Here is a 12,125-nt window from a genome sequence, read left to right as displayed (position 1 = left end):
AACACGTTTTCATCTGCATCCTTGGGTTGTTACACCTAAGCAGCATTTCATGTAATGGTAAGTAGGCTGAAAGGCAACCCTATATTTTCTCTCTTTTACTTCATGCACTGACGAGGGAATCTTTGGAGGATGGTTTGACATGAATTCTATTTCATGTGAAATTGTCTGGACCCTAAGAGAATGAAAGGGAAGGTGTGTCTTTTCCTTCCTTTTTTCCCTCCTTTTTCTCCCCTCCACCTTACTAATGTAACTATCTCCGTTACAGGGAGATTTAAAATTTACTTCTGCCATAGTGCAGTAAAACAGTGAAAGCATCTGGATAAAAGCAGCTCATCCCCCTGATTATTAGATCTGAATCTGGAGCTTTGCACAACCTAACAGAAGTTGCATGAGAGAGAACATTCTGAAGACTGTGTATTAAAGCATTGATTCAGTTGCAAGCCAGAGGATGTATAAATAGCAAATTGAAACAGCTTCTATTTCATTCCCTCCAAGAGTTTACATCCCCCAAATTCAAACAACTGGCTGCTTTTGCCTTCAGTCCCTTGCCCTGCTAGAGAAATCGTTTTTAGTGTATATTGCTGAGCAGCTCAGAGTGATTTTGTTTGAAAAGTTCTCAAAATCCAGTCATCTCGGTGAGCAGTGTTGTTCTTTCCATCCAGTCTGGTGTAACAGCTTCCCTCCTGGTTACGTTAAATTGTAGAATTACTCTTTTCAGCTCTCCTTTTCAAATCTAGATCATTTGTACATGGGGTACCTATCGTTTATACTTCAGATGCTGCTTCTAACCTTTAATACATAAAAAAAAAAAAAAAGGTAGGAGCTTTCTTTTCTTCCATCCTGCCATTTCCTACCAGAGCTTTGGGACTTACACATGCTCTGGTTTCATTGCTTACTCCAGGGTACACATTCTGCTGGCTGGAAGCAAGGTTCCTTTGCACCAGCGTGGTATGTGCCACGGCTTTCACTTGCATGTTAATTGCATTTTTAATACACTGCCTTAGCAGGTTGGATAAGCAGAGTCTGACACGATTGCCTCATTGCTGAAACCCTGAATCAGGAAAATGCCATTAGTCTTAATTCCAATAAGGTGTGTTCAGAGTAAAGATGTTACACAAGGTCCAGATTTTTGAATGACTTCTGCATCAGCCAGCCTGCCTTGATCCAGACCAGCCTGAAAGGGCACAAATTAGCCACCAACTTACAACCAATGGTGTAGTAATATGAATATAGGGGTGTTAGAGGGCAAGAAATCCTCAAAGGAGTGGGGCTGATCTGGAAGGGGCTGGCTTGCCAATGTGGCACCTCCTGTGCCCCATCAGGATTGGAAGGAGGCATTAAAGGGCACCATTCAATCTGAATCTTACAGCCACCGCCGGACCATGTGGACAGCTGATGAACGAGCCGGCAGTGGAATGTTTAGCAGGCTGTGACGACTTTGCACAGAAATAGGAAAATTTATCACCAGCTTGCCACAGCAGTGCCGTACTGCCCGCTTTCGGTGGTTCGCCCCTTCCCTACACTCCCGCCCGCTCGGCAGCGCAGCCCACCCGGCCCCCGGCCCCCCTTCCCAGCACCGAATTTAGGGGCTCGCTGTCACCAAGCCGGAGCCGTCCTTCTTCTGCAGCTCAAGCACGAAAGGGGGGTTTTCGCAGCCGCCGCGCAGTTGCCGGACAAAGATGTTCCTGTGCCCGAACACAGCGGTTATATCGGTATGGGAGGATAGATGGGAGGACGAATGGACGGACGCCTGGATGGATGGATGATTAGACGGATGGATGATTAGATGGATGGATGGATCGTGCATCTGTCCGAGTGACGGGGCTGGCCGGGGTCTGCCATTACGCGCAGGAGGCTGCGTGCGGCCCCGAAGTACTGGAGAAGGGGAAAACAGGGCGGGGAGGGGAGAAGGACGGGGGCGGGCGGGGAGGCGAGGCGGGCGGGCGCGGAGCGGGGCGGGGGCGGGCGGCGCGGCCAATCGCCCGGGCTGCCGGCGCTGCAGGATCCGCGGCGCGGGGCTGGGGGCTCCGAGGGACGCGGAGCCGGGTGCCTCTCTGAGGACGGCGAGCAGCTGTGCCGCTAGCACTGCGTAAAGTCCCCATTTGCTTCTTATAAATTAGAGTGCCTTGTCACCAGTTAGGGCAAGTCAGCCAAGGTAAGGCTTAAATAAAATGACACTTTAATATGTGGCAACATGGATATTTCTGAACAGCGGTACTGCTAACACAGCCTTTTAAGCAGCGCAAAATATTTCGTGCAATAATGCTATCATAGCGGGTCCACAACCTGTAATTTGTCTGTGTTAAAGTTACCGCTGGTACGTAAGCCTTACCCTTGTGATGCTGTAGAAACGTGTTTGCTTATCCGAGGCAGTTGCGAAGGGACCTGCAAAATAGAAAGGTAGCGGCGCTCTGTATATGTGTTTGTGTGTGACCGTGTTTGCAATACCTACAGTTCTGCTCCTTAACTTATGGGGATAATGTGCAGATGCATTTTGATGGTGACAGCAGGCAGATTCTTTAGCTCAACTCACATATGTGAGCATTTCTATACAATAAAAAAGCATGCCATGTTGAACTGTATGTGAAGAACATTAACCTTGATATTTGAATAGCAGTTTCAGGTTGTTTTTTGTTTGTTTTTTTTTTCCTTTTTCCGTGCTTGTAGTGTTATGTGATAACTGAAGATTGAAATTGCAGCAAAAGACCTCCTGCAGATATCCAACTTCACTTTTTGTAAAGGGCACTGTAAATAATGCACAGCCAGAAATAAATCCTCTCTTAATTTCCCCCTAGTCCACCCCAAAAATACCTTTCTTAATGAACAAAAACTGCAATGTACCTTTAGTTCACACCACGTTTTGACCAACTGAACTGTCAGTCATCTAGAACTGAGTGTTTTGGCAAGCAAAGAGTTCCTCTGGATGACTTCACTAACGTGTATCTTTGAAAACAACATAGTGCTGAACCTGTGTGTGTGTTTGTGTGTGTGTCAGTGTGTGCCTGTGAGAGTCGGTTTTGTGCACATGAGTGACAAGATACAAGAAGGACAGGGTACAGAAACCAATGAAACATGGTAAATGTAGATGCCTGCATGTATTTCTCTGAGTGGATCTCAGTAAAGCAATATGAACATTTCTTATATTTTAATGTAGTTCATCGTTCAGGTTAGGGTTTAGGGTAAATTCAATTTCATGTGCATCAACGCCCCATTAGTTTTTCATAATCAAAAGAAATACAATGGAAAACACAAGTAAAATTATTACTTCAGTTAGCAGAGGTGATAAAACCACTGCCTCTATTCAAGGTACAGAATTTATTTTTCATTCCAAGACACTAAGCATAGCTCCTACATTTCCAAATCTTCACTTCTGTACTGCAGTCAACCATACACAGTTGTGTGAAAACACTGAAGCCTTCCTTCTGCATTAATTATCCTTCTACTGAATGATAGTAACTGTTTGTCTTTGGGAAAAATATAAAATTGATTTAAAAGTTTGGCATATATTTGACATTTTGCCTAACTGTAAAGCCTTCCCTAACCTACTCCACTGCCTTTGACAGAACATTTAATTTCAGATACTTCTGAAGAAGACGTGGGATGGTGTAGTTACCTGATGCAAATTAAGGTGTGGCTCTTTTTTTTTTTAATAAAAACAATCAAAGAGGAAAAAAAATAATCCAACAAACAAATCCATTCACTGTTACCTGCTTTTTCTAAAAAATGACAGGAGAAATAGTGTGTCAGACAGCACTTTCCTTTAAGTAGGAGCAAATCTGGTGCCCAAGCATGGCTTAGGGGGCACTGTGTTGCTGGCTGAACAATTTACAGATGAGATTGAAAACCAGATTCCTTCCACTTACAGCTGCTGAGGATCCTATAAGACTTCTCTAGGACAGGATCCTTGACTCTGCTATTAGGACAAAATGCCAGTCAAGGTTGTTGTACTTTGTCCAGTTTAATTCCTGAAGTAACTTAATTTGAGAACACTGTTTTTTATTACCCACATTAAAAGTGTTGTTTAGTGCTTTTATCCTGCAATGCAGAGACTGTAACTCAGCCACTTTGTTGGTTCATGCTATGCTAATTCATGGTAGTAGTTCTGGTGAACATATGCAAAGTTATAAAACAACTGGGGATAAATATCTTCAACATCCAAAATTAGTGTACCAGAGTGCATGTGTGCATGCCAGAGAAGCACAGTTGTTACTGCACCACTGCTGACATTCCTGTGACATTTCAGCCTTTATCTCAGACTGATAAATAAAACTTGAAAGGTATGAAAAATTCTGTTAACCAGAGCTCATGCTCCTGGTTAAGAACTACATTTCTGCTAATACAGTTAGTACTAAGAATTATCAGTCTTATCAGATTGAATAAAACCAGCTAAATACCAGTGAGTCATCTGTGCCATGCAGATGAACATGAGCTCCTATTTGGACAGATAACAGCTAGTTAGCCCTGGCAGACCTGTCCTGTAAAAGGACCTAAGCTAAATCAGCCATCATGACACCATGGGCCACAGTTGGCTTATAGGCAATGCAAAATAAAGGTGGCAACTGACACAGCAGGAAGGGGAGGAAATGCATAGCCAAAACCACCTACCAATATAAAATGATTGTATTAATAGAAAAGATTCTATTAATCTTCTCCTAGAGGAAGGATATAGATATGCAAAGACCACAAGAGGAAACCATATGAAAACTCCAACATTGCCAACAAAGTTTATGTGTAATCTAACATGTATATCTCACTAGCATTAATTATAGTGGAAAACTTATTTTCCTTGGTCAACAGTGTTGTAGTTTAAAAAGTGTCTATATAGGCAGTGATAAATCAGGGTAAAGTGTTTCAATTTAACCATATACTTGATGAGCACTCTGTAACTTCATGTATGGCATGAACATTGCATGACAAATATAGAATGAATATTACATGATACTGTTTTAAGGAAATACTGCAGAACCTAATACTGAAGTGTTAGTGTCTCCATTACTCTCCATTACTTGGTTTTGATTGATACAAAATTTCTGTATCCATTTCCAGCAAACAAAACTCCATGGAATTTGAAATTTCAAAGAATGGAAGCAGAATTTTTAAGAAGCTCCTGAATTGGGAGCAAAAAACCCCATGTATCCTATAAGGAAGAGCAAAGACTGGCTGAATGAGATTTTTTTTCCTCCAAAACCAGCTTTTATCAGACAAACTGTTAATACTGAGGTGCTTTAAATAATGTACCGTTACCTTTTTTTGGACTGGTTTTAATATGCATACAGAGAACCAACATATATTTAGAAGAAACCAGTTTGGTATTTGAAAGGAGTGAATAAGACTAATCTCCTATTTGGGGAATGTTTTTAGGGGGGGAATGAGTTGTTTTTTCAAGTTTGGTTTTTTGTTTGTTTTTTTAAATCATGTCTCTGTTCATTGAACCCAACCAGAAGAACACAGTTGTGTAACTCTGTAAGTCACTGATAAGCAACTTGTTAAGCACATCTGAAGTTCTCTTATAATGAAAATACGTTAAGCAGATATTTGAGGCCTGTAAGAAACGTGATTTTGCTTGATGGCAACTGTCATTTATATTTTTGTGGAATTAATTCAAACCTCAGCAGAGTTAAGGCTGGGTTTGTTATCATAGAGAAGACAAAGCATTATTTTACAATTATAAACTTTATTCCCCAGTCCTTATGAATTCCTTTAAGCAGACGTTCTTGTAAAGGGGTGTGTATTTAGGTCACAGACATACTTTTCCATTCTCACTTCACCTTACCTAGGTTTCAATATAATTTATCAAGTTCTTACATAGACAAATTTTAAAGGCTGTTTGTGAAGTGTGGTGTAAAAATACCCAAGCTAGCTAAGGTACTAGCTGCATTTCTACCATAAGACTCTAGCTGTCTGTGAGATTTTTTTTGGTCTTTGTGATACTGCACAGACTGTAATATTGAACCCTCAGATTACTTTACAAGAGGGATCAGTTGCATTGTCTTGACTTAGCAGATGGGCAGAGTGAGGCGGTAAGTCTATCAGGCTTTTCCTTAAGACAGTCTGTTGGATGTGGAAGTGGGGACTGCAGTGTCCTCATTCAGGTCCTCTGTCAGATGAGGACAGCGGACCAGGCATTGCAAATCAAACATCTTCAGGTTTTTCATGCACTTGGGGGGTCTTGAACTTTGATTGTTTTGAATCATTCTTTGGAGAAACCTGCCTCTCCCTGTTACTGATATTGAAGTACATGCTTAAGTGTAGATGCTCTAATTACTGCCCGTCATGTGGGCGCTATTCCTGTTGAAAACAATCAACTCTGTATTTGGTTGACTCCCAGTTTTGGTATTTCCAGGTATGTCACAGAATCATAGTACAGTTTGGGTCAAAAAGGACCCATCGAATCCAACCCTCCCCTTCCCTGCCAGGGGCATAGCCATCTTTCACCAGACCAGGTTGCTCAAAGCCTTGAGCCTTGAACACTGCCAGGGACAGGACATCCACAATTTCTCTGAGCAGCCTGTTTCAGTGTCTCCATCATGCACTGTATTGTTTCATAAATTTTTGCCATTGAGCCCTTACAGCCACAGTTATGGATGTATATATGGTTACACATACACACGTATATTCTTTGAGAAGGTACAAAGAAATAATTGTCAACTTTCAAAAAAATAAATACAATGCTTGATACTGTTAAAAGCATGTAAAAATTATTGGTCACATGTGGCATTAGACTGAGCTATTCTTTGACTCAAGTCTGCTTATGTTCACAGATGAGAATGTGCATTTCCATAACTATATTAAATTATTTATTTGAACTCTGTGATTAGTCAGCTTTACCAAATGAGTGATATACTGTTATACAAAAGTTATAAATTTGGATTTGAATTCTGTTTATTTCACATCTCACTCTTGTTGAGTGCTGGGAAAGCTGTGAATGAAAATCTTTTTGTTCAAGAGTCTATGAAGTGTCTTTCATTTTCAATAATTATACCTTATCCAGGAGAAATACTCTTGTTCTGTCTTTTACTTGTTAACAGCATTTCTGTGTTGGTTATAATGAGGCTTAAGCTGACACTTCAAATTGGAGCGGGGTGAAATTTCTCAGACTTGTATTTGGTTGAACTTTCAGTCATGTTCTGTTGTTGATGGTATGAAAATTGATAGAATAAATAAAAAAATAGCAATATGGAGACAATCTCTATAGTTGTAGGGCAAGCATTTGAGGTATTCAGAGCCAGGTTTGAGGCTCTGCCTCAGTGAATCCTGTACTATTTGTAAAGTACAAGTGCTGCTTCAGTAGAGAACTTCCTATAATTAGTAAAAATTTAATAGTTTAGCGATGGTGGCAGGACAACAGCGTTTTTATTAATTTTGAGGGTGTCGAAGTGTATATGCATGTGTTTGTGCATATTTGAAGGGATAAGTAGTTGATAAAAGGGAGGTAGCTCCTTTTGTTTGTTCAATAGTGAGAAAGATTTCATTTGACTGTTAGAAGGTATTTTTAACACTGATATATTGTATTAGCACCTGGGAACTGCTGACTCTTCTAAGTGTAAAACCTTGGCTTTCAGGAGAGGTGAAAAAAAACTGGGGCATACGAACAGCACTGTAGCATGGCAGCTATTAACTGCTCATGTAACTGCCCATATTTAAAAATAAAAAGGAAACTAATTTATGCCAGGATTACAGTCCTCAGTCACTATTTCTTTTATGTTTTACATTTGGTCTTTCAATAAATAATAAGCCTTCTTACTGGAGCAATAAAAAAAAAAGAAGAAAGCTACACATCATTTATTACATACAATTTCCACACATTTTCCTGATGAAGAACATTTCTTATATATTTGCTGTTCATTAAAGCGTGAATTCTTGCATTCATATTAGGGAATTTGAGCTCAGAGTTATTATCTTGCTTATTCAGCCTAGAGATATCTTAAATATTTTTGTATTTGCATGGGAGAAGGTATAAAATAATCAGTTCATTTAGCATTGTATGTTAAGTTTGGTTTTTGTTTTGGTTTGTGGTTTTTTTTATGTTATGAACCATCTAAGGCTTCTTTTAGAAAACTGCTGAAGAAGTGTAACACTCATTAATTTTCAATGAATGCACAACTAACACTTTGAAATCCAATGTAGCTTTGTATTAGAAACCCTTCTAAGTGTTTCTGGAAAATGACAAGGCCATCAGCAAGCTAACATGTTTTCAAGTGGTGCTCTACTTTTCTAGCTGGTTGAGCTTCTTTCAGTGTCAGGTAAAGACTGCCAGAGTATTCACAGTGGCAGTTGATTCATATGAGGTCTAGTGTTTCCTAAACTGGATTTGTTTATTCTCAGGACAGCTGTCCTAGGCATGAGGTTCACAGCGCATTAACACAGTGAGTACACCAGAGTTGTCTCATGCAGCAGCATGGTGGGAAGGTAGTTACTGTTCCTGGAGCAGATGATGTGACCTGCTGCCACAAGTCCCTTCAAGCAGCAGGTACCTCATCCTGGGTGTTGACCAGACATGTTATCAGCATGCAGACTACACATAGCTTTTATATAGGGAGTGGGTCCCCAGTGCTGGTGGAGTTCTGTGGTTCAGTCCTGAGCTTGCCCTGGGACATAAGTGCATTGGCCTCATGGTGCATGTCACTTTTGTGCTATAAATTGGACACTAGGTTTTAGAGGCTTAGGGAGAGTGATCTTGTTACGTGAATATTGTCTTGTAGGAGGCCTTTGTGTTTCTCAGATCCCACTCAAACAAATGCATCATTCTTATGCCAACCATGTTTTATACTATCAGGGAAAAACATAATGTCAGAGACCTCTTCATTTGTTGAGAAGGAGGTAGTACATGGATATGTGTTACTAGAGAATCAAGCCTCAGAGAGCAGAGAGGAGCCTATGTAGAATGTATGCAGGATTATTCAGCCAACAAGTCAATGTTTTTCTGTAGCACTTGTGTTTTTTTTCTTGAGTTATTTTTCTGCTGGATTAGAGTGCTATGTTATTTTATATGAAGTTTTGGCAAGTTCCAGATCTAACGCAGTGAAAATTGGGAGAACAAAAGGTTGGATGTGAGGAAAGAAAAACAGGGCACCATTATTTTGATAATCTTTCTTTAGCAAGGAGGCAGATGAATGGAAAAGATGACCAGAAGGATGTTCTTTTGTACAGATGTTTGAAAAGTAGCCTCCTAGGTGGAAACCTATTTAGGAGGTTTATAAATACTTCCTGGATGTAAATATAAGGAGAGCCAGCAGAAAGACTGTTGTTGACTATGTAGCCTTACATTGTGACTTGAAGGCCAAGGAACTTGAACTCTTTAAGACTATATAGGTCAGATGATGACTGATTTCCTAAAACTATTAATGGCTACTGTGCTACTGAAGTCAGTTTTACCTATGTTGTTACATTATGGTAGTGTGTTTGATCAAATATACTATGTCATGTCAACATGCCTATAAGTTTCTTAATTCTGAACCAAGACAGGAGAAGCCTCCATTTATGTTTGTTTGGAAAATCTTGTCTGTTTGTTTGCTTGTTTTTAAGAAAAAAAGGTATTACATTCTTGGAATGCAATGGATCTACTCCACAGGACCACTGTGTGATAATTTTGATCATTATATTATAATGAGCATTTGCTCTATTCATTGTGGAGCTTAGTATATCTTAATGAGTGTTGTGACTCCCCTGAAGAGCAAAACTCGAGAATGTCCCCATGCATATGGCTCATTTAAATGGATGAATTACACATATTGGGACCTGTGTGCACATACTTATTTGCAACACATAGCTGTAATTTTGCTTTAAAAGCAGGGCATTACTTTTCTTAACTTTACAGAAATCCCAAAACATGAATGCTTCTATACCTAGCATTCATATTTCATACAAGGTGAAATATGAGTGGTTTCACTAAAGCACTCTTGTATTAAAGGACAACTTGTAAATTTTTTGTTCAGGACTGACATGTATTCATTAAAATTATATCTCACAAGTTAATGTGATTTGGTACTTGACCCCACTCTAAATCTACCCTTTTTAGATACAGGTTTATGTTTTTTGAAAAATATTAATTAATATTTAAATAGGGCTATGGCATCTGTAAACTCAATAGAGGAACTTTAAAATGGAATTTTTTTTTTGTCTTCTGAAGATTGGCCACATTCTGGCATCACTGTATTCAGGAAAATGAGAACTGGAAACTGAATGCTATACAAATTGACTAGTAGACAAGGTCTTAAGCCTGTCAGTCTATCTCGTCAATCTTTGTAGGTTGCTGGCAATCTTGCTGTGACACCAAAGCTTTTGATGATGACATTTCTGTAACATCTGCATATGGTGTTAGCCTAAAGGGAAACACTTTGCTCTTCTCTATCATCTTCTGATGTTGCCACAAAAACCAGCTTTAAAATGAGGCAGTGGGTTTGAAAAATACTGTTTTATTAACATTAAGACTTAAAAATATTAACTAATTTTCTGAATTGGCAAAGTTGTTTGTCCTTCAGAAAACCTGAAGGCCACCTTCATTTTATTACTCTAAAAATTGCAGTATTAGTACATTCAAACTGATAGACTACTCTTTAATCAAACTATTCTTTTATTTTCTGTACTCTTCCTCTACTGTGTCATTTTTATTTGAACATCTTTTACCATCCACAGAGAATTGCAAAAAGGAATTTACTGAATTTATGAGTACACAGCAATTATTTATTGGCTGATAGAAACAGTAGATAGGTAAGGCTCACCTACTCCCAGGCAGAATGTTATACTGCCTGCTAACTCAGATGTGAGTTCCTGCTGAGTTGCTGAACACCAGACCATTACCAGTCAGGTAGGCAAGTGTGAACCTCCATTGCATCTGAGGACGGCGCAGTTGTTATTCTTAATGAGTTTTTTGTCTTCTCAACTCTCCTTTATACCTTTTAATGACTTTTTTCATTGCTTTTTAATTATTGCCCACTCTGTATTTTCACTTCTGCCTTTATTTAACTCTAGCTACATTAAAGCTCCAAGTTCTTTGCTCCATTTTGGTAGAGTGCTCAATATACCTGGCATTAGAGAAAATTTGGAAAAAAGGTGACTTTGAATAATTGCAGAAACAAAGAACTTCAAATGGATATTTTAAAGCAAATTTGGCCCCATTCCTGCTACAACTGTGAACTTACATTGTCTGCAGGAAATGTTATTTTTATGGACTGCACATAATGACTGGCCTTTTAAGCTCCTGTGTCTCCATGTATCTCATGCCAATGAAAGGAACTGTTGTATACCTGATGTGCAATTCTGCTGAGTAATTTTAGCAGTTGGTTTAAAAGGCCAGAAGGGAAAGGAGAAAGGACATGAAGTAAAGAATTCAATAAAGAAGTAAAAGTATGTCATTTAAGAAAGAGATTGAAACCTTTTTTTTTTTTTTGCATATGATAAAAGAAAAGAAGGGCATGACTAAATGTGTGGTTTGCTCCTCTTGAAGTATTGTTCCCGATTATTGTAGGAAAGGTGTCAATTAGAGTCAGCTCCTTTATGCCTTCTTATCTGCTGCTTTTCACAAGAAGATGTAGTTCATTTTACAGGTTACCACACAATGAAGTTGATTTTTTTCCCCCTTAAGAAGCTATTTATGCAGCATATATCTCACTCCTAAAGAGGATTACAGGCTTAGACCAAATAATCAGGGTTTGTAAATACTTTTTATGATATTATAAACAATATACTAGATATTGAAAATTATACATATCTTCTGCTTAATTTTGGCATACGTATTTGCATACTGAGTTGGATTTTAACCTTGAAATATATTGAGACCCAAGGGCCTCAGCTTTTATTGATGCTTCTACTCAACAACACAGAAAAAACTTCTGCAATGAAGATGGCTTCTATTGGCATTAACCTTCCCATCATACTGATCGAGGGGCTTCTGCACAACTGCCACCATTATTCTAGCCTGAATAAAGTGCACTGAAAATTTGTCTTCAGGAAGCAGGTCTTCGCAACAAGGTTGACATGAGGACTTATTAAAAAAGTCGTCTTCAGATGTATACATCTCATTTTTGGATGAAGGATACCACTCTGGTACCATCTGCAACAGCTGTAACAGTTGTATTGGAATAATCTTTACAAATATAGGAAACTGTTCATCCAATTGCTAGCAT

General features: G+C 39.1%; 1 protein-coding gene across 3 annotated transcripts in view; it reads left to right on the top strand.

Annotated features, from left to right (window-relative positions):
• The first annotated feature begins 2,011 nt into the window (after positions 1-2,011).
• Positions 2,012-12,125, top strand: part of CDH18 (cadherin 18) — a 249,479-nt gene continuing 239,365 nt past the window's right edge. For all 3 annotated transcript variants that reach the window (XM_027681893.1, XM_027681902.1, XM_027681876.1), the window contains exon 1: positions 2,012-2,155. The gene's annotated coding sequence lies outside the window, so the exon portion shown is untranslated. The remainder of the gene's footprint in view (positions 2,156-12,125) is intronic.

The sequence above is a fragment of the Neopelma chrysocephalum genome, unplaced genomic scaffold, assembly GCF_003984885.1.
Source record: "Neopelma chrysocephalum unplaced genomic scaffold, ASM398488v2 Primary Assembly neopelma1_22b, whole genome shotgun sequence".
Lineage (NCBI taxonomy): Eukaryota > Metazoa > Chordata > Aves > Passeriformes > Pipridae > Neopelma > Neopelma chrysocephalum.
This window is presented reverse-complemented; position numbering and strand designations above follow the sequence as displayed.